Below are 26,602 nucleotides of genomic sequence, written 5' to 3' on the forward strand. Positions count from 1 at the left end.
ATGATCAGCTGATAACTGGGAGTTAAATATCGTTCTAGATTGCAGAGTTGTCTTTAAAAACTACATGGAATTTGTGTCAATACAAGACAATACTCGAGCCTTGATTTTAACGGCAGCAGAGTTTAGCGGTTAGCACAACATGGGTTTCTTCCAGGTGCTCCAGTTTCCTCCCACATTCCAAAGACGTACATTGTTAGTAGGTTAATTGGTCACATGAGTGTATTTGGGCAGCGCTGGTTCATGGATCAACAGGGCCTGTTACCGTGCTGTATCTCCAAATGAAAATAAAACTCGTCAGAGGGATGACTCCCTGGCAATAGAACTTTCCTGAAGTCCTTCTTGGGGGCATCAGTTGGTATATGGGGTGAGGTAGAGGACAAACCCCCTTCCCTCTCCCACATTGCGCTCAAAATCGGGTGAGCAGTTGCTTAAACCTCCACTTAAGAGTTTCAAAACAAAAGTGATCACGGTTGTCTGAAAACTTCGTATATGAAGTAAGACATGACCAAGTCAATTAGTCACCAGATACATTTCTGTGAAACTTTCTCCTCTCTTGAAGTTTCTCATTAATGTAGGGCTGAAGAATGATTCAACAATGGATTGGAAAGGAGAATAGTGGAGTGACACAAGGGCTGAGTGAGTCAGGTTGCTGCCTTACTGCACCGGTGACCCAGGTTCACGCCTGGCCTCTGATACTGGTACTCACACCTTCTCCCTCTGACCACACTGTTTCCCATCAGTTGATGAAATTTCCTCCCACGTCCCAAAGGCACGGGAGGTGGAAGGTTAGTTGGCCGCTGTAAATTCATGTAAACCAGAAAATCTGCAGACGCTAGTTGAATACACAGAAGTGCTGGAGAAACCCAGTGGGCCACACAGTGTCCACAGGAAGTGAAAGGCAGGTGACTGTTTGAGCCCAAGCTCTGGTCTCGGAAATGTGGAGAAATAGCTGGATGCCTGAATAAAAAAGCTTGAGAATTGATAGGGGGAGAGGGCAGAGGGCTAAGAAGGGTAGCTCTCTGATAGAAGAAGGGTAGTGGGAGGAAGGGAGATGGGGATTAGGGAAAGAGAGAGACTGGGGAAGGGGTAACGGAAATTGGAGGTCGATATTAGTGCCGTCTGGTTGAAGTCCACTGAGATGCAATATAAGGTGTTGTTTCTCTAATTTGCGGGTGGCCTCAAATTAGCAGGACATGAGGCCATGCACATACACGTCAGTGTGACAATGAGGTTTGGAATTAAAATGGTTGCTACTGGGAAGTCCCTGCTGTTGCAAAATTCTATCTGTAAATTCTGTGTTGACTATGGGTGAATAATTATAATTTGGCAGGTGAAGAAGGGGGAGAGGTGGGGGGGGGGGGTGGCATAGGGATCGATAGGTGGGGGTGGCAGAGGGATCGATAGGAATTTGGAGAAAAGATGACAGGGAAAATGGCAGGGGAATGGTGAATGGAGTGTGGTGGGAGGGCGTGTTTGACCCATTGAGTTCTTCCAGCAGTTTACCTTTTACTCCAGATTCTAGCACCTGTAGTCTCTTGGCCGTCTAACCTTTCTTGAGTTGCAGTAGTTTCATTTCTTCCACTGAACTCTGAATTCTTTCCCGACCATACTACGCCTTTAATTAACTCTTTAATGTATACTAGACTGCAAGAAATTCTGTGAAGTCAGGCTGCCTTTTGTTCTGAACAGCCTGAATTGAGGTCTCCCCTCTTCAAGTCCCATTCTGCTTCACTTCTGATTCTCTCCTTGAAGACCTGAAATATCAGTCACCTCAATGTGAAACTGTTACCCTCAGACCCTGGTCCATTTGCCCACTCATCAAATGGCAGTGCTTTTATTTTCTCCGTTCTAAATGTCACTGATGAGTCATTTGTGAATTAATGGCTCCTCATCAATCATACTTGTTGAAATAGGATTCATGATTCATAGCTTCCAAAGACACATGAGACGTGCTGAAAACCTCTATCAGGTTTTATATTGGTCTTGAGAACTGCTCTGAGCACTCGAGGGGCATAATATTTTCCTGATCATTTACTTTGTCAGTTGCTAGACTTTATAATATGTCAGCAATATCTAGCGAGGGATATGTTATCACGGGAGTGATTTAAGTGTTCTTTTGCTAAGAAGTTTAACTATATTTCAATGATATTTGACAGCTTATGTTTATGATCTGCTTGGCTGAAGGGGTTTGTAGTGTCTTACTGAATATCTGAAGCCTATATGAATGATATTAAAATTCTCATCATTCTAGAAGTTGTGGAAAAGGGGATAGGGTCACCTGTCATCCACAGACATTCCCATGTGGCAATTGTCATCAGGGTAGAGAGGCGTCTGAAAGGATCTCAGTGGGAATGAGTAACACAGGTTGGTGATCTGGCTGATTCAAAGTAACCAGTCAACCAACTTGCTTATAAATTCCTGCTCTACACCACTTTGCCCCTGACCGTTTCTCTCTGCCTTTAGTCACTATCCTTGCTCTCCAATATCACCCCTCCCACCTACTTTTCATTTTCTTCTGCTTTCATCTGAGAGGTTCCACTTTATTCATTTTGTACCCACTATGAATATTGAGGGAACGTCATGCTGTCAGAGCAGCTGTGTTTTTAGATGTCATGTTGATGTCCCTTGATGGACGCTCCGGATTTAGGACAGTTCATGGTGGCACTGCTCACATTGGCAGCAGTCTATATTCCAAATTAACCTCGGATGCTGTCTATGTGGGGTTTGCATGTTCTCCAGGTGTTTTGGATAGCTGATAGGATAATCAGCTGCAGTAAATTCTCCCCAGTGTGTGGATGGATGGTAAAGAGAGTTAATGTGAATATGGGAAGCATTATAAAAAACGGGATCAGTTAAATTGACATTTCATGGTTGGGGCAGACTGTGTGTTCTGATGGGGCCTGCTTCTGTGCTGTGTCTGCCTCTGACTCTACTAATTTCAAAGCACCACATGGATGTTCTCCAGGTTGTCGTAGACAATATCTATCCCACAACCAGCATCACCACACCGATAGTTACCTGAGATCAGAACAGACATTATGCTTTCACCATTAAGTACTGGCTGTTCCTTGAATCCATCTCAGAGGGCATAGTTACTGTACACTACTCTGGAGTCAGTTTAGACTAAAGGTGTTGACTAAATTTCATGCAGTTTCACCTATTGCATCCAAGTTACTTCTTTAGGAAGTAGCAGCTGGCTGGCATGTGTCACGACAGAAAATCGACATCATAGTGCTGTGCAGTTTGCATTCATTCAGCACCTTTGTCAGCCCAGAGTACTTCAGGGCAGGGTGAAACACATTTTGACACAGCCTCACAAGGAAATGTTGAGAATTTGTTCAAAAATCTGGGGTTGCCTTAAAAGAAGAAAAAAAGACAAAGAGGTCTGGAGTAGGAGTCACAAGGTTTAGGGGTGGTGAGGGGAGTCACCTGCCTGGGAAGTAATGGAAATCAACTGTGCACAAGGGAGATTATATGGAGGATCCAAGGGTGAAATGGGGGAGAGAAGTGTGGTGGAGTGAGTGAAATCCAACTTGGATCACTCAGACAGTGTTATATTTACTTTAATATCATGACGGTACATCACAATGCTTTTAAAATGATGAAAGGCACAACAGAACATTGATGTTTACCAAATCATAGCCCTTTGCATGTGTGATATGAGAGTTTGACCCTGTTCAGCAGGTAAATAAGTAGGTTACTGTTCTCTGACCATTGAGTGCTGAAATCCATATGTTTAAAGTCACTATTGCCCTGAACCCAAGTTCATCCAGATAAAGGTCAAGACACTTGACAAAAGACTCCAACACATTTAACAGGTTGAATCATCTTCCCAAGTGTGCCAGAATTACCCTCTGGAATGGGTGCCCATAATCCATGAGCAGATCCATGTGGAGTGATACGTTTCCAATGTCTACCTGTCCATGCCTGCTTACTTTGAAAAGGGTGATGTGACGCTTAAGAACTTTTGACTATTTTTACAAGCAAATGGGACTAGTTTAGATCATCACCTTGGCCGTAATGGAGGGGCGTATTTCCATGCTGTATAACTACATTGCTTCATATAAGAAGGCTTAGTTGTGTCCTGTTGTCTTGATACAAATGAACATGGAGTGGACGTGGACTTTGGAGATCATCACAGCTGACCCCTGTCCTTAACCTCTGACCAAAGTTGGAATGAGGTTAAAAACATTCTTGGCAGAGACGGTACAGCCACCCTGAGTGAGTCTGGAGTTTCCGGCTCGATCTTTTTGGTTGGTTTACCTCAGAGATTCCATTGCAATCAGGGAGCTTGATGCACTCATCTTTCCATTCCCAACACTTATTTCCTTGATATGTCTCACACTGGTGCTCAAAAGACTTCAAAGTTGATGCAGGAGTCCTCCTGTTGGAAATTGAAGGCATAGAACATCTCTGACACATCTGGCATACTAGTCCCCATGGAATCATTTTATTTTAAATGTAATTAAGTGTAATGTAATCTAATTTAATTAAACTTTTTATAGTCCATATGGCCCCCAATAGTTCCATTGAATGGGAAAGTCCCTGTGTTACGACATAGACCAGCAGCAATAGAAATTCACCAAGACAATGGCATCTTCTAAACAATAATATTTATTAATAACGTAATATCTTACATAACTCTCAAACTTAACCCCAACTATGCACAAAAATGTGTGTGTGTGTGACAGATCCCAAACCATTACAGTTCAGGCACGATTCTGAAAAGTCAAATTCAAAGTTCAGTCTTAACTATCTTGTGTCAAAACTCAGAGTCATTAAAGTGATGTTTCAAACTAATTATGGAGTAGGTGAGGCACTGAGTTATCCGACTTCTCAAAACTCATGAAGTCTTGCTGAGTTGCTTCCAGAAAATTTTTTTTTCATATGAATGATTCTTCACAACTCCCCTCTCTCACGTGGAGGTTACGGAATCCATTACTTCCACGATGGCTTCACAAATCCAAGCAAGGGTTTTAGATGAAATAACCATCCAAATGATCGCGATCTAAATGTAAGAATGATCCTGCTTTCTTTTACCTGGTCATGGTTTAGTAATTACAATAGCCACAGCAAATTACTGTTTCCCCCCCTCCCCCATCCCCCCAGCAAGGACAACACAACAGCAGTGTCCATCTCGCAGAATGTCACTGTATTTCTGTCTTCAAATCAATCGGGTTAGTGATGTCTTTCAAATGTCCTTAATCACATGACTTGCTTGAGCCACTCATGGCCCTCAGGCTTCACTTTCCCAAAAGCATGATCCATCCAGCAAATGGCCTACTGCTTAAACAGGTGTCTTCCCGAGCAAGCACTCCACTGTTCCAACACATCAACTGAACAACAAACAAACTGCTTCATCTCTGAATTATCAGAAAAGCTTGTTCCAGAAGACTTTATGGCTTCTTGACATAGCCTATACATCCGTTTAAAAATGGCATTGTGTATGTGTGTGTGTGTTCCTGTCCACCCCACAAAGTAACTTTACTTAAAATATATATTATAACCTAAAGATTAATAATAACATAAGTCTGTAACACCCTGATTCTTTGATAATCTCAGTATAAAACAGACCACTTCAGTGTCAATGAGATGCAGGGAACCTTTGAAGAGGTTGTCATAGATCTTGGTTGAAAAGCCTCTAATCTTTGGGTTTATTCTGTTTTCCATGCCTATAAATAATGTGGCGGCCCATCGTGGCAGTGATTAAGTCGGCTCTCCAGGCGGCAAGCGCAACCAAAGGCCAGTAGCCCATGCAGCGGGTTATTGGCAAGGGGAGCTTAATGGCCAGCGACCCCCAAAATGGCACTGGCCTTGTTGTGCAGCCCCCAGATAGGGACAGCGCACGAGGAAGAAGGGCATTGTTATGCAGGAAAGTACCCCCGTGTGGGAAACCCGCTTTTGTTAAGCATGTTGTGACGGTAGCCAAGGGGTGCCACGGCGGGAACAGTGCAAGTATAAAAGTTGGACCTGAGCCGTAATAAAACTCCGAGCTTAACCTGATTTCACTACATGTATGTGTCTTCTCGAGTAGTGCACGGCTACAATAATATAAAAACCATTTAACTATCATACTATCCAAATTTTTAATGAACTGAGATAAATAATAGTCAATTAAGTTCAACATAATGCCACAATAAACCAAACATCTGTTGGTGTAACAAGAATGGTTTTAACTCTAAGTGTTGGCACTAGGCAATATGTCTCTTGGAAGAGGAGTAGACTTTTCTTTAATTTCTTTCACTTACCCTGTTGGAAGCAATATGTCAATATACCAGTTCAATCCACCAGAATATAGTACAGTATAGCATGGGATGTCCCCTTCAGCACGTGGCTGGGCCGAACATGATGCCCAAATTAAACCAAGGCTCTGCTGCTTGCACACGTTACCACTTATACCCTGCATATTGATGTTTGGCAAGAAGCCTCTTAAATGCCACTTTTGGATCTGCTTCCACCACTACCCTGACAGCTTATTTCAGGCACCTTCCTCTCCCTTGGTAAACAAATTTTTTTCTTGCATTTCCTTTCAGATCACTCACCCCACCCACCTAAAATGCATGCTGTCTAGTGTGTGACATTTTTACCCGACAGATTACAGATTTGCTAGGAGTACGTGGAGAAGGATGTAAGGGTCCTTGTCTTGGTTCATTCCCAGCAGCAATGTGACAGAGGACTCTCTGATTCCTGGGGATGTACACAGAGTCAGGCATCAGTGCCCTTGCATTGGCTGCTCCAAGCCTCAGTGCATCCTTCAACACGTACTCCTGCAGCCTGAGATATGCCAGTTGACAGCATTCCCAGACCAGCATCAAAGTGTGTTGAAAGACCAACAGGTTTCAGGCAGACCAAAGAGCATCCTTCACTGAATTGATTGTCTTCCAGCAGTTCTGGATATCTGTCCCTGTGTGCATCCCCAGGAACAGCCAGCCCGCAGATCAAATAGTCTTCTGTCAAGCTGCTGCTGAGAATGATCCGTGACAAAGACCCTTGCATTTTTTTTTCACACAGTCTTAGCAAATCTGCATTCTGCAAAGAGGTGGGCGACTGACTCCACTCCACCGCCGTCATCTCGGGGACAAAGAGTGGATGAAGTTCCGGTCATACAGGAAGAATCTGACTGGAAGGGCTCCTCTCACCGCCAGCCAGGCCAAGTCCTGCCGCTTGTTTGTGAGCACTGGTGATGGAGCATTCCACTAGATGACCTGGGTGGTCTGCTCAAGGAACCACCTCACTGTGCCCATTGAGTCCTCGTTTCTCAGTGTCTGCAGGATGTTCTGTGCTTACCACTGCCTGATGGCCTGGTGTTCATCTGAAAAAAAACATTTCCATGAGGGATAGGTAGTGTGGCAAAGTCTAGCTGAATGGGACACCGCAAGGCAAGGGGGCCAGACCCATCCTTTTCAATACATGGGACAGGTAGAACCTCACCACATAGCGGCACTTCGTATTTGGATCCACGCACAGCCTGATGCAGCCACACACTGAAGGCATCGATATTTGTTCCAATCTGTCCTCCTAGGCTGATCAAACGACTTGTGAAAACCCCCAATGAGTTATTTCATTCCCTGGTCCCTGTACACTTTAAGTTCACAGTCAGCTTGTGGTCAGTATTCTGTTTCTGAGAAACTCTTTTCTGTTGAAGTTTGTGGAAGTGGAATACTGTGGACAACTTGCCCTATAGCATGCTGCATGCAAATGCAACATAGGTGAACTTCAAACCAGAGTTCTTCTGCCAAGGGCTCACCTAATGGTTGAGTTACCTATGCAGAACTGAAAGTGCCATTGCTCTTGGTGGGGCAAGATTACCCATTAGCATGACCAAGATCTCCCAAGGACGTATCTTTTAATTTAAACTTTACCAGTGTAAGGTAAAACATCATGAGATGGGAATGTGTAAGGAGTTACCCTGTGCAGGGCTGTAACAAGATGTGAATGCATCCTTGTACTTACAAGATAAGAGAGACATTGATGGATTGAGAGGCAGGAAGCTAGCAGGGAAAGGATAGCAACAGTTTTAGTCATTGGACAAGTAATGATATGATGATGTTCTAAGCATGTATCCAAGGGTATAAAAAATCACCATTTTGCTGATAACGGCAGAATGCATTCTCCGACTAACATGTTTAGTTGCAAGTGTTACAATCCGGTAATAAAGAACAAAGAACCCTGCTTTCGACTCAGTCTGGTGTTTGTCTCACTCATTCATGAACAAAGCAGACCTAACACCAGCCCAGAGGACTCCAAAACCAGCAGCAATAGAAATTCACCAAGACAAATGGTTACTTAAACAAAAGTTGCTTTTAATTTTCTTTAAACTTAATAACAGGATCAAACTTTAACTTATTACTATTAACCTAACTTAACCCCCCCTTCTAATTCTAAGCGCATGTGTATGTAATGTGTATATGTTCAGGAAAGTTCTTTGATTCACAGTCCAATCATTCACTTCTCAGGCAATTCTTAGACTGTGCACAGAATTCAACATTTATGAATCTTCACCGGGCTCTGGTGCTTAAAGTTAAATAGTTACTACTCAGGAAGGTTCTTGTTGGTTTCAGAGAGAAATTTGTTGCCTGTTGGACACACACAAACTGATTTCCTCCGATCAGTCACTTCAGTGTCTTGTCGAAGAGACTTGTCCCATCATGGGTTTTCCAAATGATGACCTCTTCTTCCAGGTCACCTCCAAGTTCCTCGTTTCCCCTATTTCAGGAGTAACACTCTAGCCAACAATTTCCTCTTGTAAGGCCTACAATGGTTTTCAACAGGCTGAACTCAGAACTCACAACCCATCTTCAAAATGGGGTTTTCAACAAGCCTGCCAACTTGTCATGTGGCAGCCTCAATTGCTCCTGTAGAATTCAGTTCTTTCTCTCTCTCAGAGAAATCCTCCCTCCACTTGTAAAAACCAGGACTTCTTGCAGGGCTCCAAACCCAATCCTTGAAAGATCTTATCAGCCTCTGCCTGTTCCATTTGCACTTCCTTTTGAAGTTTCTGCCAAACCAGTTCCATTGTCTTTTGCAAAGCCACTGGTGCTTGAAGGTATGGCTTCAGCAAAGCTCTTGCATTTTAAATAAGATGTGAAGTGTAAGTATCTGTTTGTGAAGTGACCTACACTAAACCACCCACAATTGATCTCTTTTAAAGACATATTTATGCATAATATATAACCCATAACAAAACTAAGAGATACAGCATGGTAACCTTCTGGCCCATGAGCCCATGCCACCCATTTACACTTGTGTGACCAATTAACCTACTAACCCCTCACGACTTTGGAAATCGCAACACCCAAAGGAAACTCGTGCGATCATTGAGAGAACATACGTACTGGATTTGACCGGGTTCACTGGTGCTGTAAGAGGGTTGTGCTAACAGTTAAACTATCTGAAGAGATTATTTTAAATATAGGAATTTTTACCCAATAACAAGCATTGCAAATGGCCAAGTTGTCAATAGAGGAGTTTCTTCTTGGGCAGAGATGCATGGATTTTAATAGGCAAGGCCAGAAACCATACCCTCTGCTTCAGTCCAGCGAAGAGGATAAGGAAGTGAAACAGGCATTTGAATTTGAATTATTTACGTACATGTGTTTTGCTTGGAGAGGTCATTTTCAACAGCGGCACGATTTACATACTGGTGGGTTTTGTAAAAGAAAATCTTGGAGGGCTGTTCTCTTTTTTTGCGCTGTGGGCTCTTATTTTCATCATCTTTTACTTCTATCTCACCAGGATTCACCTGAGATTGTGGGTCATGTTCTTGCCTTTGACTAAAAGCTTTATGGGCTCAAATCCCAGACCAGAGAGCTGAGCACAAATACCCAGGCTGCAACTTTTATGTGGCATAAACTCTCAAGAAGTTGACTCTGCGCAGGGTAATGCAACCTTGCATGAAGGCATCCCATCCACACACTGGATGTTAATTCTCTCTGCCATTGGTACACTTCGTGTGGGATCTATAACATCCACTGAAGTCACTCATCCAGGTTTCCGTGAGAGCATCTGCCAAACCCATAACCACTGACTCCAAGAAGGTCAATGGTCCAAAGGCACACCTGCAAATTGTCTGCCAAGTTGCACACTCACCTGAGTTGGAAATGTAAGATGGGTCTCTCATCATCTTTGGGCCAAAGTCCAAAAAATCCCTCCCCAACAGCACAGTGGGATCACCTTCTCGAGCAGGATCTCAGCAGTTCAAGAAGATGGCTGATAAGGACAAATTGGAATGAGCCATAAATGTTGGACAATTTGGATGAGTAACGAATGCTGGTCTCATCAAAGACACCCAGTCACTGAAAATGAAGGATTATAAAGAAAGAATAAATATCATGGTGTTTTGTCGTTGGATGAGACATGAAAGAATGACCTTGCCTTCTCTCAGAGATGAATGCAGAAAATTCCATGGCTTGTTGTGCATCCACAATTCAGAAGTAAATGGAGACATTCAGAAAGGAATATGATAGGTGCTATACAAATGCATGTTTTTTTTTGGCATCTGCATGTGTTGCTCTGTCCAGAGCAAGGTTATCATGAGTTAGTGTTTCCTTGTGGCTTTTCCTTCCCCACCATCTGTCTTTAGGTACTCATGAAAAATCAGGAAGGAAATGAGGTTTTTTTTGTATAGTTTCCCCATGTGTATATATATATATATATATATATATATTTATATTTTGTTTTATTTTTTTAAAACCTGAATCAAGTTTGCACTCTTGATGGCATTTGAATTCTTTATATTTGGGACCACAACTTGAAGCTTATTCAGAGGCAAGAACATTTCACATAGATCCACACATAAAAGCAAGTTTATATAGAGCTGTAGTATTAGCCTGAACAAAGCAGAAGGAGGAAAGTTTAGGGGTCCCATCAGGGGTAAGATTTTTACACAGAGTGGTGGGTGCTTGGAATGCATTGCCAGAGTGGTGGTGCAGGCTGGAACAATACAGGCAATAGAGAGATTCTTAGGCGGGCACACGGATGAAAGAAAAATAGAGGGTTATGGGTTAGGGAGGGTTCTTTTGGGGGTAAGATGTATGGGTTGGCATAACATCATGGTCCAAAAGGCCTGTACTGTACTGTGCTGTAATGTTTGATGTTCTGTTCAGAAATCAGGTCACTGAGTCAAAAAGAGTGCTTTTAAAAAGTGTATTTTAGGAGGAAGAAGGAGTGGAGAAAGTTAGGGAGCAGGTTTCCAGAGACCTCAACAATGAGTCAAAGAAACTCAGGGTTGGTCCAGAGAGTGAAATTGGAGAAATTCAAGAGATCATGGAAGTTTGTAGGGGCTAAATGTCACTGGGAAGGGACAAGGCCATGGGGAGATTGGAAACAGGTTGAGAAGCTTCAAAGGAAGACTTTCCAAGGCCATTTATTCATGTTTACAGCTGAGGCCAGGACTGGTGTGAAGCCATCAGAGTGGGCTGTCCCATTCTGACACAATCTTAACCACTCTGTGACAGAGCTGGACAAGAATGGAGATAGAGAAATGCAGGATGGGAACAGGCTCTTTGGCCCAACTTGTCCTTGTTGACCAATTGGCGTACCGAAGCTAGACCTTTGGCTGCATTTGGACCATATCCCTCTCAACCTTCCCACCCAAGTACCAGTAGTAATGTCTTTTAAATATTGTCATTGAACCCATTTCTACCACTTCCTCTGGCAGCTCGTTCTTGGGTAGCGTAGCAGTTAGCACCACGTTATTTCAGTGCCAGCGACCTGGGTTTGAATCCGCTGCTATCTGTAAGGAGTCTGTACATTCTCCCCGTGTCCGTGTGGGTTTCCACCAGGCGCTCCGGTTTCTTTCCATCGTGGATTGTAGGTCAATTGGGGCACTTGGGCAGCATGGGCTTGTGGGCCAGAAGGGCCTTTTTACCATGCTTTATGTCTAAATTTTAAAAAAAATCCAAGTAACAACTGGTCAATAACAACTGACCTTGACAATAGTGTCCAGACTCCATCAATGAAGAACAAAAAGCAGAGTCCTGTCCTGCAGTGTGTAACACTGGATGCTGAACCCCTAGGCTTCCTGACATTACTGTTGCCTCCCCTTCTCTTCCCCACTTTAACACAGGCACATTCTTCTCACCAATTTTTCAGCAGATCGTCTGATCGTAACAGCAGTGCCGAAGTTGGCAGAGCGAGCCTGATGCCATCTGCTGAGCCGCTCACGACTGAGATCCGCAGCCCAGTTGCTCCCAACACCTCGAAGGGCTTCAGCTTGACAGCCCGACACTTAGTGACAGAAACGCTGGCTCCTCTGATGCTTGAAGTCATCTCAGAGGCTGAATCACTTGAGCTGGAACCCCTGCGCAGAGCAAAATTGTCTTGGGCTGATGCATGACATGCTTGTTGGCCATAGTGTTCATGGGCCAAGGAGATCCAAGTTCCTACTGACCCACTTTTAGGGATGAGATAATGATGAGAGGTTATTGTCATTTCCATAAGTACATTATAGAGATACAAAATAATTCTTGAACGCTCCACCGATGCAGTTATTTGAAGCACGCCAACTAACAATAAGCATGAATTAGTGTGCCAAGAGAGAGCAAATATAAAAGTATAGATAAATATTCACAGTTCCAAAAAGTGTAATACACAAAAGTTTTGCAAAAACTCAGCAGGTCACGCGACATCCAGAAGAAGCAAAGGGTTACCAATGTTTCAGGCCTGAGCCTGTTGTTTTAATAGTGCAGACAGATCTTTGGTGGCCCTGACTTAGTTGTCTAATGGGGGTAGTATGGTGGGGAGGTTTCAAGAGACAGATAGTAGTTGGAAAGTACTGTCCTTGAACCTTGAGATACTGGACTTCAGGTGATGACTGGGGATTACACAAAAATGCTAGCGAAACTGAACAGGTCACACACCATTCTTTATGCAGCAAACATATAGGACCACTGTTTGGGGTTCATTTGTGACACTACTTGTGTCAAAAATCCTGTGTCCTGCTAGGACTCCATACGTAAAGTGATGTGGATGAGGTCCTCAGCTATGATGGAAAAGCTTGGTGCATTGTACTGTCTGGGCTCATTGGTAAATAAAGGCTGATTAGATGAGGTGTTGAGGGGCTGCCGTCCAGCTGTACCCCAGAAATAAGGCCCAAGACAGGAATAGAGATAAATGGTTGCCATTTTCTCAGCTATAGATCGATGGCTTCTTTCCTTTGAGCTATTTCAGAAGAACATCGCTGTGATTTGTCAGAAGTTATTTCCAAAACCGTAACTGAGAAAGTTGTCCCAAAATCTGGAATCACATGCCATTGGATTTGGTGCTCCAAACCTCCCCCTTGTCTTCAGAAAGCAGTTGTTCACGTTATCAAATTCCGTTGGGGACTTGGCTGTCTTCTGCTAATCCACCCAAGTGCCTTCTTCCCGGCTGTGAGGTTCATTGTGCAGAATGCTACGCTGAGCTCAATTGCACTTGAAGATGTGGCAAACAGTGTGAAGGGGAGTATCACTGATGGATCGGTCAGATAGGTAGACAGACAGCAGATGGAAATTAGTGCAAAGAAGTGTGACGCAATGCACTTTGGGAAAAAGGATGCACAATATAAAGGCAACAATGCAAGTTTAAATTGTTCTGCAGCAATTAGGGTTAGGAATCTGGAGGTTTCCGTGTTTTTAAATTTTTGGACTATTTGGCATGAAGTGAAATTTGCTCCATCTGAATATTGCAAAGACAAAAGGAATTGGTTTGACATCCCATGTGTGACAATGGCCACCCACACCTGTTTACACTCTGGACATTGGTAGCCAACTCTTGTTCTGCACCCATAGAACATTACAGCACAGAAACAGGCCCTTTGGCCCATCAAGTCCATGCCAAAGTATTCTTCTGCCTCATTCCATTGACCTGCACCCTGACCATAGCCCCCTAAACCCCTCCCATGTACCTATCCAAATATTTCTTAAATGCCAAAGTTGAGCCTGCATTCACCACCAGCTGGCAGCTCGTTCCACACCCCCACCACTTTCTGCATGAAAAGATCCCCCCTCGTTCCCTCTAAACATTTCCCCTTTCACACTTAACCCATGCCCTCTCATGTTACGTGGAAAAAGCCTGCTTGCATTCTTGATTGCACCCTCTTTTGCCTCTCCTCCTCTCCTGCTCTTTCTGGTACAATGAAAAGAGCATGGGCTGGAGTTATTCAGTTCAGACAGCCTTGCACTAACTGACACCACAATGGCTTTACTACATCTTATTTTGGTCTCCTTGTATGAGGAAGGAAACACTTGTATTGGGGACAGTACAGAGAATGTCAACCAGCTCTATTCCTGGGATGAACAGGTTTTCTCATGAAGTGAAGCAAGAAAGTGTTCAGTCGCTGTGATTGCAGTTGATACATAAAAATGATGGAGAGGAATGAAGGGCTCCCTAGATAAGAGATAAACTCTTGACAGACGCCTTCACCAAACCCACCAATCTCACAGCATCCTCGACTACACCTCTTCACACCCTGGCCCTGTCACATTTGTGGCCCGAAATGTGAAGTTAATAAAACATTAAACACAAGTTTATCAGGTAAACTTCTCGCAATGGCTTTATTTTCCCTTTTCCTCTGTTCTCCTGCTTGTGTTCTTATCTCTCCCTCATACCACGTGACTTCCGGTATATCTCATACATATTCATTATCATGACATCCCTCCTTTAATCAGAAATAAACTTTACCTTCACTTACCAATATCCCTCGGAAACTTACAAACATCGTAACTAATGGTAATACTATAACTCAACTACATAAAGTTTACTTCCTACAGTACTCATACATGCATTGTATGATATAAGATTAAAATACTGTCCCAAAGTTCTTATTAAAACTATGGCACAAAGTCTTCGTATCGTTTGGGCACTTTCCGGTTTCGTTTCGGCCTGCCTGCGGTATTGTCGTCGCTTCTCGGTTGTTCACTCTCGGCGTCGGACATACTGCTCGCCACAGCTTCAGGTGTTTCTGGCGCTCTAGTCACTTCATCAGGAGTGCTGGTAAATGCCTCTGGAACATCATCAGGTTTCTCAGTTTCAGCATCTCGTATTGGCCTTTCAACCTCTTCGCTCGATGTATCTCTGGACTGGTACCTTTTTACACCTGATACATTTCTCTTATACAGGACTCCAGTCGGAGACTTGACTGTCACCATACTGCCACTTCTGGATACGACAGTATAGGGTTGATGGTAATAAGGTGTGTCTAGCTTACCACCAGTTTCATGCCTCACTAGAACATTATCTCCTGGCATGATGTCTGAGTACTTGGCTCCACGTTTCGAATCTGTGTACAGCTTTGCTGCACCTTTCTTTTCAGCATTGTGGTCCCTCATCTCCTGGTCGTCTCGGATTTCCTTTATTTCTGGCATTTTTGTGCGGATTTTTCTCCCAAAAAATGCTTCTGCAGGACTTTTTCCAGTGGTTGCATGAGGCGTTGCTCGATAGACAGCCACATAAGATAGCAATGCTTCTCGCCAATTTTGTTCTTCTACTTCTCCATTGGCTTGCGGCCATTTCGGAGTTACTTTATGATGGTGGATACCTGTGGTCCTCATGTATTCCGCAAATGTCTCTGAAATGAATTGTGGACCATTGTCAGAGTATAATGTAACAGGTAATCCATATCTTGCGAATATCTCTGCTAATGCTTGTATTGTTTTTTCAGTGGTTGTGGACTTCAACACCACGTACTCATAGTATCTGCTGTAGTAATCTATCACTACCATAATTGATTCACCCGTCGGTAAGGGTCCAAGAAAATCAACAGCTACGTTGATCCATGGTCCTGTCGGAAGTTGCGTACTCCAGATCGGTTCTGGCGGATTACTCCTACTTGTGATTTGACATCCGTGACAAGTTTTAACAAATTTCTCTGCGTCTTTATCACAACTTGGCCACCATATCTTGGTCCTGAGGTTTTGCTTGGTACCAACAATACCAAGGTGTCCTTCATGCGCTAAGGATACGATCTTCGGTCTCAATCTTTGCGGTATCACCAATCTGCAACCTCTCAATACACACTGTCCGATGCAACAAAGTTTGTCTCTAATGGGAATGTAAGCCTTGTGAGTACACTTGTCCCATTGTCCACTCTGTATGCATTCTCTTACTTCCATGAGTTCTGAATCATGTTCGGATTCTCTCTCGACTTCCTTCGTAGTCACAGCTTTCGGTGTCGCCTGAATAGCTACGAAGCGTACAAAGCTCTCTGTTTCTGTTCCCAATTCTGACTTGGATTGTGGACCTCCATCCTTCACCAATCTGGACAGCGGATCAGCAATGTTTGCTTTCCCTGCTATGTGGATTACTTTATATTTGTAGGGTTGTAGTCTGAGTACAGGCCCCTGTAAGGATTCCATTCTTTTCTCTCAATTCCTTGCTCGCTGTTGCACTGCTAGCAGGATGAGGACTCCAGTGCTCAATTATCCCAGATGTCCTAATTCAAACAACGTGGCTATCCTTCTACCACCATCAACTCGGCAGGCACCTAAACATCCTCCACGACCCACACATCTCCCCTGGCCCCCACCACCCCCACAGGCAACAATCCCCTTGTCCTCACCAACCACCCCACCAGCCTCCACATCCATCATTATCCGCAAGCTTCATCATTTCTGCAAGCTACTAGATGATCCACCACCAGACACGTCTTCCCTGCTCTTCTCCTCTCCAAATTCCACAGGGAACATTCCCTCCATGAATCTCTCTCATCCACTCCTACCCTCCTAACCACTGCCTCCTTGGCACCTACCCCTGTGACCGCAGGAGATGCTCCGCTTGTGCCCACACCTCTTCCATCAGCATCACTCGGGGCCCCAAACAGTCCTTCCAGGTGAAGCAAACACCTGACGTAAATCTGCAGGGGTCATCTGATGCCCCCGTTGTGGACTCTACATCAGAGAGACTGGACGCCGACTGGGACATTGCTTTGTAGAGCACCTCGCCCTGTCCGCTGCAGTAATGGGGATCTCCCAGTGGCTACTTATTTCAGTTCCCTGTCCCTTACCCTTGCCAACGTGTCATGTATTGATTGGCTGAGACCACCCTCAAATTGGAGGAACAACACCTGGTATTCCATCTGGACAACCTCCCAACCCCCGCCCTATCTTTCTCTATGTCTCCTTTCCTCTCGCTCTCTCTTTCTCTCTATTCCCATTTCCCTCTGGGCCTCTCAGAATTTTATAGACGTTGAATTTTTTTTAAAGTTGTAAATATATTAAAAAATTTAGAGATGCAGCTGTTAGAATCACACACACACAAGATAAAGACTGTACAACAGGCTTTAATCCACAAAGACTTCCACAGAGCCAGGCTGGCTGTGGCTGCAGCAACTCTGAGTGAGGCCTTGGGAGGCCAGCACAGGCTTATATCCTGGAGGGTGATTGACACCCGACTGAGTGGGGCTTGATCCATTCAGGCCGACTGATTGGCAGCCGGCCAGGTGTTGTCCTGTCCCCTTACACTCCTGCAGGTACAGAGGTTTCCCCCTGCAGTAGGCCGGTGGCGTACCTCCACAGTTACAGGCTCATGCCACTCAAATACGCTCATGGTCAATTAACCTACTAACCCCATAGGCCTTTGGAACATGGGAGGAAACTGGAGTATCCGAAGGAAACTGATGTAGTCACGAGGAGAATGTACAAGCTCCTTACAGACAGCGCCAGAGTTGAACCCAGGTCGCTGGTGGTGCACTAAACACTACACTAACCGTGCCATTCTTAAAAAAGCGTTAAAAAGAATTGTTCTCAAAAAGAATTTTTTCTGTTTCTCTGGCGGGCTCGCGGTATGCCATGAAGAGGTCCTGATCGTCTGATATTTAAGTTACCTGTCACTAAAGATCTCTCTAAATTCTGCCGCCTGCCTCGTGCTCTTTCATGGGCAACAGTAACTGCCCATTTAACCCAGAAGTTCATGCACTGAGAGAAATTTTGTTTCCAAAGTATTTGGAGAGCAGGTGGGAAATTAATTCATGCCACCTTCAGTTAAAGAACTCAGAGTGATCTACTCTATTAAATTTATTTACAACAGTCTGGAAGCTGATTCTGGCCATTGAAAGCCATGCCGCCGAATTAAACTACCACCCCTGTAGGACCAAAATATCAGGAGATTAGAACATACTCCCCGCCTCCCCCAACCCCCGCGTACCCCATGTTGCTTGGGTTTAGGACTTAGGCACTGAGGTGAGTTTGGGAGCAATTCAACATATATAAAACTATAAAAATCCAACAAGTGCTGATACTGGATGTTTGGAATAAAAGCATGTATTACGGGAAAAGTGATTCAGTACCTGGGAAAAGAGAAACATCTGTGTCCAAATGCATTATTAGGTACCATTACAAGCACCATATTGTTTTTCTTTGTGTGAATACAACCTCAAATTACTCAGATTTCCAGCATCATATTTTCTGATTTTCTTTCTCTTTGATGACAAAATTATGAGAGTCTCATACAGAGCAAATGGAAAGGACCCATTTCTATCTGCAAAGAGAGCACCAGCTCAATGGCATTGATTTATTAATTGGTAGAAGGCGAAGAGAAATTTTGAGTAAAACACCACTCTATGGGTGGGGGGGGGGGGGGAGGACTAGTACTCCGTACTCGAATGGGTGATGGAGGCAGAAACCTGGACCTCACTGAAAAAGCACCTGGATGAGCACGTGAAGAGTCGTGACCTGCAGGTTGGGACTTAGAACTCGGAAGTGCATTTACGGACATCTGTTTTGTCTGGACATGGTCACAGTGGGCCAAATGGCCTCCTTCTATCGTCAACTTCTACAGTCGTGTTGCTCAGATTCTCCATTGGCTGGCCTTGCTTTTTAGGTAAAAGAATGAGAATCCTCTGGTGTGTTTTTATAGCACAGTTAAACGTGCTACCAGTTTCGCTCCTCAAGAATGCCATCGCTGCTTACTGTACCAGACATGACATGCCGCAGAGTCAGATGCGAGTGAAATGAATATTCAGAAGGTGGGGGAGGTCAGCAGGCTGGCGAGTAGTTGGAACAGGCAGGGTAATTGCAGACGTTCCATTGTTATGGCCATTGTAGGGGGAGGCTGTGCAGTGATCTGTTCAAGGCCAACTCAAGCCATTGCATCAATCAAGTCTGGAGCAGGACCCTTCCTATGGAAATACAATTGTGGGTTTTAAGAGAATGTGAAAATAGTTTCAGGTTCTTGCACAGCCTTGATTAATAGGGGCCAAGGCCACATTGGAAGACACTAAACATCAATATATAAGATCAGCTATTTTTTTCATGCAGGCATTTGTCATTCTGTTTCAGAATAAATGATTTAGTTACAGCAACCTTATCCACTCTCTCTTTTGTCTCAAACAAATGTCTGCTTATACTCAAAGAAAAGTGACAGGGTCACGCTGGTGCTTTCCACATGACCAGCCTTCGAACAGACTACGTCTTTGTTAATATTGTCTGCTGTCACTTCAGCCAACTTCACTAAGCATAAGCCACTTATTGCTGTTCTCACCTTTAACCCTTTGTTTGGCACAGCCCCATTGTCTGCCCGAGGAAGCGCCGAGGGCCTTGGGTCTCTGTGCACGGAGGTGGTGGGGGTGGTGAAAGTGGGGGCCGTTGATGGTGTGGGAGTGGGAGGTGGGGGGCTGGCTGGAGTCGGTGGGAAGAACAATAGCTGGCGTTGCGTCGTAAGCTTTACCAGTTGGCCTGTTTTGAAGGCTGGCCCTGCATTCCATCTGTTGAATGCAGGGTGAGAAGGAATCTGAGCAACAACTCAAAAAATGGTATTTCACGGTGGGTTGTGATTATGGGTCTAATGACCAGGAGTTCAAATAGGCCATTCAGCCCATCAGCCAATCAATCATGAGCTGATCCATTTTCCCACTCAGCCCCACTTCCTGGCCTTCTCTCCAAAACCATTGATTCCCCAACTAATCAAGAACACACCAATCTCTCCCTTAAATACACCCAATGACTTGGACTCTACACCTGCCTGTGGCAACAAATTCCACAGATTTACTAGCCTCTGATCCAAGACATTTCTCCACATCTCTATTCAAAGTGGATGCTCTTTGCTCTTTGCTCCTAAAGTTGTGCCCTCTTGTCCTGGACCCTCCCATGCAATCTCAGCGTTGTCTGGGATGTCATGTCTGTATTCTGACAATGAATCTGAATTTTGAACTTTGAGTTTCTCCAGCAGGTTGTATTTATCTTCAGATTCCAGCATCTGTGGTCTCCTGAAAGTCTCCCACTTCCTGTTTGGTTGTGCCTGGTATAGTATCAAAAGGGAAATGCAGAAACTGCAGATGCTGGAATCTTGAGCAAACAGTGGACTGCCAGAGGAAACTCAACAGATCAGGGAGCGTCCATGGGTGGAAATGGTCAGCCAACGTATTGGGTCAGGACACTTCATCGAGTTCCTCCATCTTGTTTGGTGCAATAATAATCTGAGTTCACATCAAAGGCAAAGAGAATCTTTGAGTAGCATTTTGTCAGCAGGTGGTTTTAGAGGATACAAGGAATGACTGGAGAGGGTTTTTGCATGACTCACGCGTGTTGGAGGATGAAAGAGTGAGGCAAAGACGTGGAGAGGATTAAGGAGGGAATTTCCAGGATTTTGGAGGTTGATGCCACTGCTATAGTTTGCAAGTGAAGGATTGCAGAGGACTTTGCAGGGGCTTGACTATGAATGAGTTTTGAAACATTGATGATAAACTCCTGCTTTACTGGTGCTAAGTAATGAGAGGGTCTCCTTGATTAAAACTGATTAACTCATCTTCAGATGAGATTGGTCTGTGGAACCGGCTCACAGAGATTGTGGACACTAGATCAGGCCAGGATGGTGAAAGGCAAAATATAGCACCCTCTTGCGGTGCTGCGCTGGTCGGCCCAATCTAGGTTGCGAGTTCAATGCTTTGGGGAGAAACAGACCATTTCTGAATTGGAAGATGTAATTCCAGCAATTAAGACATGGATACAAGATTCAAGTTCCTTTGTTGTCATGTAATAGTACGTGATATGTACACAAAATTGCCTTCTGACTGCAATAAAGTAGACAAAGAGTTGCCCGGCACCCCATTACAATATGAGAGAAAGCAAAGCAAAAGTGAGCCCCTTCAGAGTCTCTGAATGTTTGTGGATTCGCTTCCAGTGCATCTGCAGCCACACAGACTTCGGTCCAAATCATCGGTGCTTCGACATGATCAGGAAGCCTCCAGCGCCCTCTCACGTTGTGGTTCCGATACCTCGTCAGTCAATCTCAAACTATTCTCCATCCTGGTGTGACCGCAGTCACTAGCAGCCTGTGGCCTGCATGGGTTCTTTGTCTCCAGCAACCTACAGCCCCGCTGCCTCTGTGTTCTTCAGCCGCAGAGCCCCTCCCTGGTCCACCACCGTGGTCACCGTCATGTAGGATCCTCTCCTCTGCTTCTCCTTCTCAAACGTGGTGGAGTTCTCCCCATTTTCTGGTGATCTGCACCAGTCCTCTGCTTCTCCAGAGTCTGCAACCCCTTGAGACTGCTGCCGAGCACAGGTGACGCCATCTTGGGCCAGACTCTGTGGTTGCAGGATTTTAAAATAAACCACCATCGGCAGTTTAAAGCCTGTACGGAGTGTTGGTAGTTGGAATGAGTGGTGGAGCCCCACGGAGAAGTGTTGTGTCTCCTCTCCTTGCTCCCCCTGGGTCCACACCAGGGGCAGCACTGGCATTTAAAAAAAATAATTAGCTTAAGTTAATTGAGAGTAGCTAACTAATCTGCCAACTTTGGTCTGTGAGGGAAAACCAGAGTACCAGTGGGAAATCTTGATGGTCATAGGAAGAACATCCAAACCCCACATACAAAGCATATACTTGCTTTTAAATTTGTTTTCTGGGATATGGACATTTCTTACAAGCCCAGTCTTTATTGCTGGTCCTTTATTACTCTTGAAAATGTTGGAAATAAATCATCTTAATAAAATGATCTGTACAGTGGCACAGATCCAGCTACCAGGGTTCAATCTAACTTCCAGTTCTGCCTGCACAGAGTAGGCTCATTCTCCTTGATACTCCTACATTTCAAGAATGGGCTGGTTGATATGTTTCTTGGTTGCTGTAGTTTGTCCCCAGTTTAAGTGGATGCTAGAGTTTTGGAGGGGAGCGGTAATTGTGAGAGAGTAGGTTACAGGGAAAAAAAAGTGGGCTGATGGGATTGGCTTGGGAGCTGGCACGGAATGAGTCGAAGTGTCGAAAATCGACATTGGAAGGAAATCCCTACCTCACACCATGAATTTAAGGTGAATGTGGGTAAAGTTTTGTATTGCAGCCTCTGGGGAACTGGAATAAGTGGGGAGTTAAGTCTACCATCGATCAAGACAGATTGTATTGAATGGCAGGACTGGTTTAAGGCACCAGGTGGTCTACTTGCTGCCCTTATTTTCATGTGTGCTTGTGAAACATAAGAACGTTGCAGGTTCGCTATAAAATTGAAAGGCTTGTTCGGGCTTTGCAGGGTTCAGTTGTGAGCAAACCGCATTGCAAAACGTGTGGTGTCATGCAGAGAGGCCTGACTAGATAAGAACAACTGAGTTCATATTCCGAAGGTTTGTAGTGAACAAGGTGCCTTCATGGTGAAAAATAAATAAGGGAAAATAATCAACTGGCCAAATTCTAAAGACACAAAAGTGCTCGAGGCTTTCATACCTGAGAGAAGGGCTCAGGCCAGAAATGTTGGTTATCTTTACCTCCTATGGACACTTAGTTCCTCCAGCATTTTTACTGTAATCACAGCATCTGCAGACTTGGCGTTTCACTCAATTGGCCAAGTTCTGGTCACTGGAATAGAAAAGAGGTGTTTCAACATTCAAAGTGATGTAAAATAAATGGACTGTCTGGGTGATCTCTGACTTTATACTCTAATGAGGAAATTCTGGCTCTTGAAAAGAGTTTTGGAAGTGATATTACTGGCAGATTTTTTTGAAGTCATCATTGCTGGAGCTAGTTATTTTTAACACGTCTCTGAATTGTTGCTCCCAGACTCTACATTATTAGTCAAGTAACTTTAACCAAAGCACTAACCATAGTACTTGACCTCAACAACGTATACTTTGAAACTGAGGATCATCAACTAATGGTCCATCTGCATTGGCTGGAAAAAACACGACTGCACAGAAACAGACCCTTTGATTCATCTAGTCTGTGCTGAACTATTCTTTTGCTGAGTCCTATTGACCTGCACCCGGACCATACCCCTCCATGGCCCTCCCATCCATGTACCTCTCCATGTTTTCTTTAATGTCAAAATTGAGCCTGCATTCACTACTTCAGCTGGCAGCTCATTCCATACACTCACCACTTTCGGGTTGAAAAGTTGCCCATAATGTTCCCTCTAAACATTTCTCCTTTCGTCCTTAACCCTTGTTCTCGTGTTCTTGTTCCACCTCAGTGGAAAAAGGCTGCTTGCATTTAATCTATGTTATACTCCTCATAATTTGGTATTCAGCTATAAAATCTCCCCTCATTCTCTGACAGTCTAGGCAATAATGTCTTCCTTGTATACTAAGAATCCTAGAGATCAAAACTTTCACTCAGTTATTAGAGAAGTAAATGTATTCAAAAGAGTTACATTGTCTGAAACTTACCTTCTTCCACAAAGCCTTGTCTTCTCAACACAATGGCTGGGCCATTGGAGAAAGTTTCTGCACCCCTACCTTCTCCCTATGGTTAGGAAAACAATGGCAAGCCACCCCTTTGGAGTTTTGGGGTGTCATCATTTGTGTGCAGTCAAGCTTCCTGAATATTACAGGGGTTGGCGGGGGGGTGGGGGGGGTGGGAATGTTCTGGATAGAAATACTAACCTTGCTGTGGAAAATCCTAGTCATTATTTCCCAACCACGTAAATCAGGTGGGACAATAACATCGCAGGCTGCCTGTACCCAAGAAAACCCAGAGTTCCAAGGTTGATGTACGATCCATCGTTCACACAGCGTAGAAGGAGATCTTTTGACTCATTGTGGCCTTGCTGGTTCTTGCCAATAATGCTGAGAAATTTACTGCTCCAAATATTTATTATCTTTTGTAAGTTGCCATTCAATAGACTTCCACCATCCTTTATGACTACAACTTCACAGGGTTACATATTGGGTGCTTGCACACTTGGCTTCTGCGGTACCATTGAAATCAAGTGCAGAAGTTTATTTAAGGAGCCAATCACTTGGCAGGTGGAGTAAAACCAGGAAGTCTGCAGACGCTGCGATTGTAGTTAACATAAAAATGTAAAATCACGGAGCGTTCTTTATGTGGCAAGGAGAAAGATTCATAACCAATGCTTTGGGCCTGAACCCTTCAACATGGTATGAGCAAAAAGCAGGCAGGTGCCTGAATAAAATGATGGAGGAGAGGCAGAGGGAGGAGCACAGGTCCACAGGGAAAGGTCACAGGTGGACATGGGTGGGAGTGCACAAGAGAAAAGAGGTGAAAAGAGATATGGGGAGAGGGTAACTCTCTGAATGGAGAGGGAAAGGGAGGACTGCTGGAGGAAAGGAAATAGAGGGGTCGGGAAGAGAAGGAGACAACGGCCTCAAGGAACTTAGCAGGTCTTCAGTCTTGGTTTGCTTATAACTCCTGGATTGAACAGAATTGTTATTGTCTTCCGCACCAACATACAGTGAAAAGCTTTTTTGCATCCAGGCAAGTGTTATATTCACAATAAAAAAACATTTAATGATTATCAAACCTTCTTGGCTTCCTTGGGCAGATCAATAAACTGCAGGTAGAACTGCGAGTTACATCTATGGAAGTAACAAGCTGCCAACATTTGTCAGTCTCAAGTTTGGACTTTTCTCCCCAATGCAGGTTTACAGAAAACAGCCAATGTGGTACATGTCCACATCATTTAAGGGGATTACTGAGGATGGCAGGGAAAGGGCAAAGATTTGCTGACATATTTCCAGTTGAAATAGCTGGCAGGTCTACCTTTCTTTGGCTTGTGTACACTACTGAATTCGTTATTTGTTGTGACGCTCTTCCTCAGCTTCGTGGAGTAGCCACCTGAAGACCATCCTCATGGTCGGTCAAGGGTAGACCAGTGACGGCCACGAAAACCAAAAACAATCACCTACCAATGCCTCTAAATCAACCCACAAGCCGCAGAGCTGGCATTCCAAGTTGGCAATGAAAGCCACACCCAGATGCTCACTTAAATGGCGTTTTGTTTGTCAAACATAGTTTGAGTATAAGCAATAACAACAACATATAAACACAGTTCGATTTGCCTCTGGTGGAGCTGGCTGAATTCTTAATGGCCTACTGCGGTCCTTCTAGCACTCAGAGTCTAGATTCTGTCTGTATCTCCTGCTGCCTCGGGAAAGCAGCCAACGTGGGCACGAACGGGTAACACAATGCACTTACAGCACCAGCGACCCGGGTTTGAATCCAGTGCTGTTTGTAAGCAATTTGTACGTTCTCCCCGTGATGTGCGTGTTTCCTCCCCCACCCCCCCCCCCACCCCCCCGGTTCTCTAGTTTCTTCCCACCCTCCAAAATATACGGGATCATAGGTAAATTGGGAGTAATTGTGTAGCACAGTTTCAGTAGCCGGAATCAGGTTGTAAATAAAATTTAAAAATCGAAGAACCCAGCCCACCCCGTTCATACTCTCCTCTCCCATGGGCATAAAAATGTCCAAACTAAAGGACGGATCCTTTTCTGCTAATCATGAAATTAACGTTCTCATTGGTTAAAGATGGTGACTTTGCACTTTTAACTAGGGTTCTCCATACCCTGCCCTTGGTAACATTATACCCTACACCACACCCAAGGCCTTTGTTTCATTTTTGCACTGCTTGCTGTACTGACCGGTATGTATGGGTTGACTTGCTTGGATAGCACAGTGTCCCTGGACACCGAATATGATTATCCAATCATTAACAGGTTGATGATTGTGCAAGCTTGCTCTGCAAAGATGAACTCGGGCACTTCCTGCTGGACACCAATCCTTACTGTTCAAAACAATTTCAATGATTAGTAGGTTATTACGATACCCCTCCATAAATCTTTGTCTGCGAAGCCAAGCCGAAGAAAGAAAAAGAAGATGATGTCCTGAAAGTTTCTCTGATTAGTTGCATTTAAAGAAAATATTAATGACACGTGCAGTGCATAAAAAAAAATCTTCAAAGGAAAGAAGCGCATTTCTTCTCTGCTGAAGTCTCTTCCTGGTGTGTGAGACCCATGCCAGGAGTGTAGAATTAGAAAATAAATTCTTGTTCATTTCCTTTAAAATGACTGCAAAAAAATGTGGGCTTCATAACAATCGCTTGAAGGAAATTCAATGCTCCTTATGTGTGGGGAATCCCAGGAAATTTATTCCCGGGTTTCAACCAGACCAAATGTTTAGGAGTTGGAGCCACTCAGTGTACTTTGCAGGTATACACAGCAGTAACCTTCCCAAATGCTCCTTTGTTCTTCTTCCTCCCTGATTTCTGAACTCTGCAGTCCTCCTGTCCTGGTCTCTCATTTCCCTGTCTGCAGCTTTCTGGCTCACTCCACACAATCCTAATTGCCCTAAAAGGTGGGTTGGGTATCATGTGTTTTGCTCATGGTTTACTATGGGGAAGTACCTTGGCTGTTCTGCTCCATTAAGGGTGAGCTAAAAATGAACGTTGTTTGTGTCTGTTGCCTTGAGC

General features: G+C 44.3%; 1 protein-coding gene across 1 annotated transcript in view; it reads left to right on the forward strand.

The window, feature by feature from the left end:
* The window catches only part of gse1b (Gse1 coiled-coil protein b), a 622,818-nt gene that overhangs the window by 215,709 nt on the left and 380,507 nt on the right, over positions 1–26,602 (forward strand). The gene's annotated exons all lie outside the window — the stretch shown is intronic.

Source organism: Narcine bancroftii, chromosome 10, assembly GCF_036971445.1.
Source record: "Narcine bancroftii isolate sNarBan1 chromosome 10, sNarBan1.hap1, whole genome shotgun sequence".
NCBI lineage: Eukaryota > Metazoa > Chordata > Chondrichthyes > Torpediniformes > Narcinidae > Narcine > Narcine bancroftii.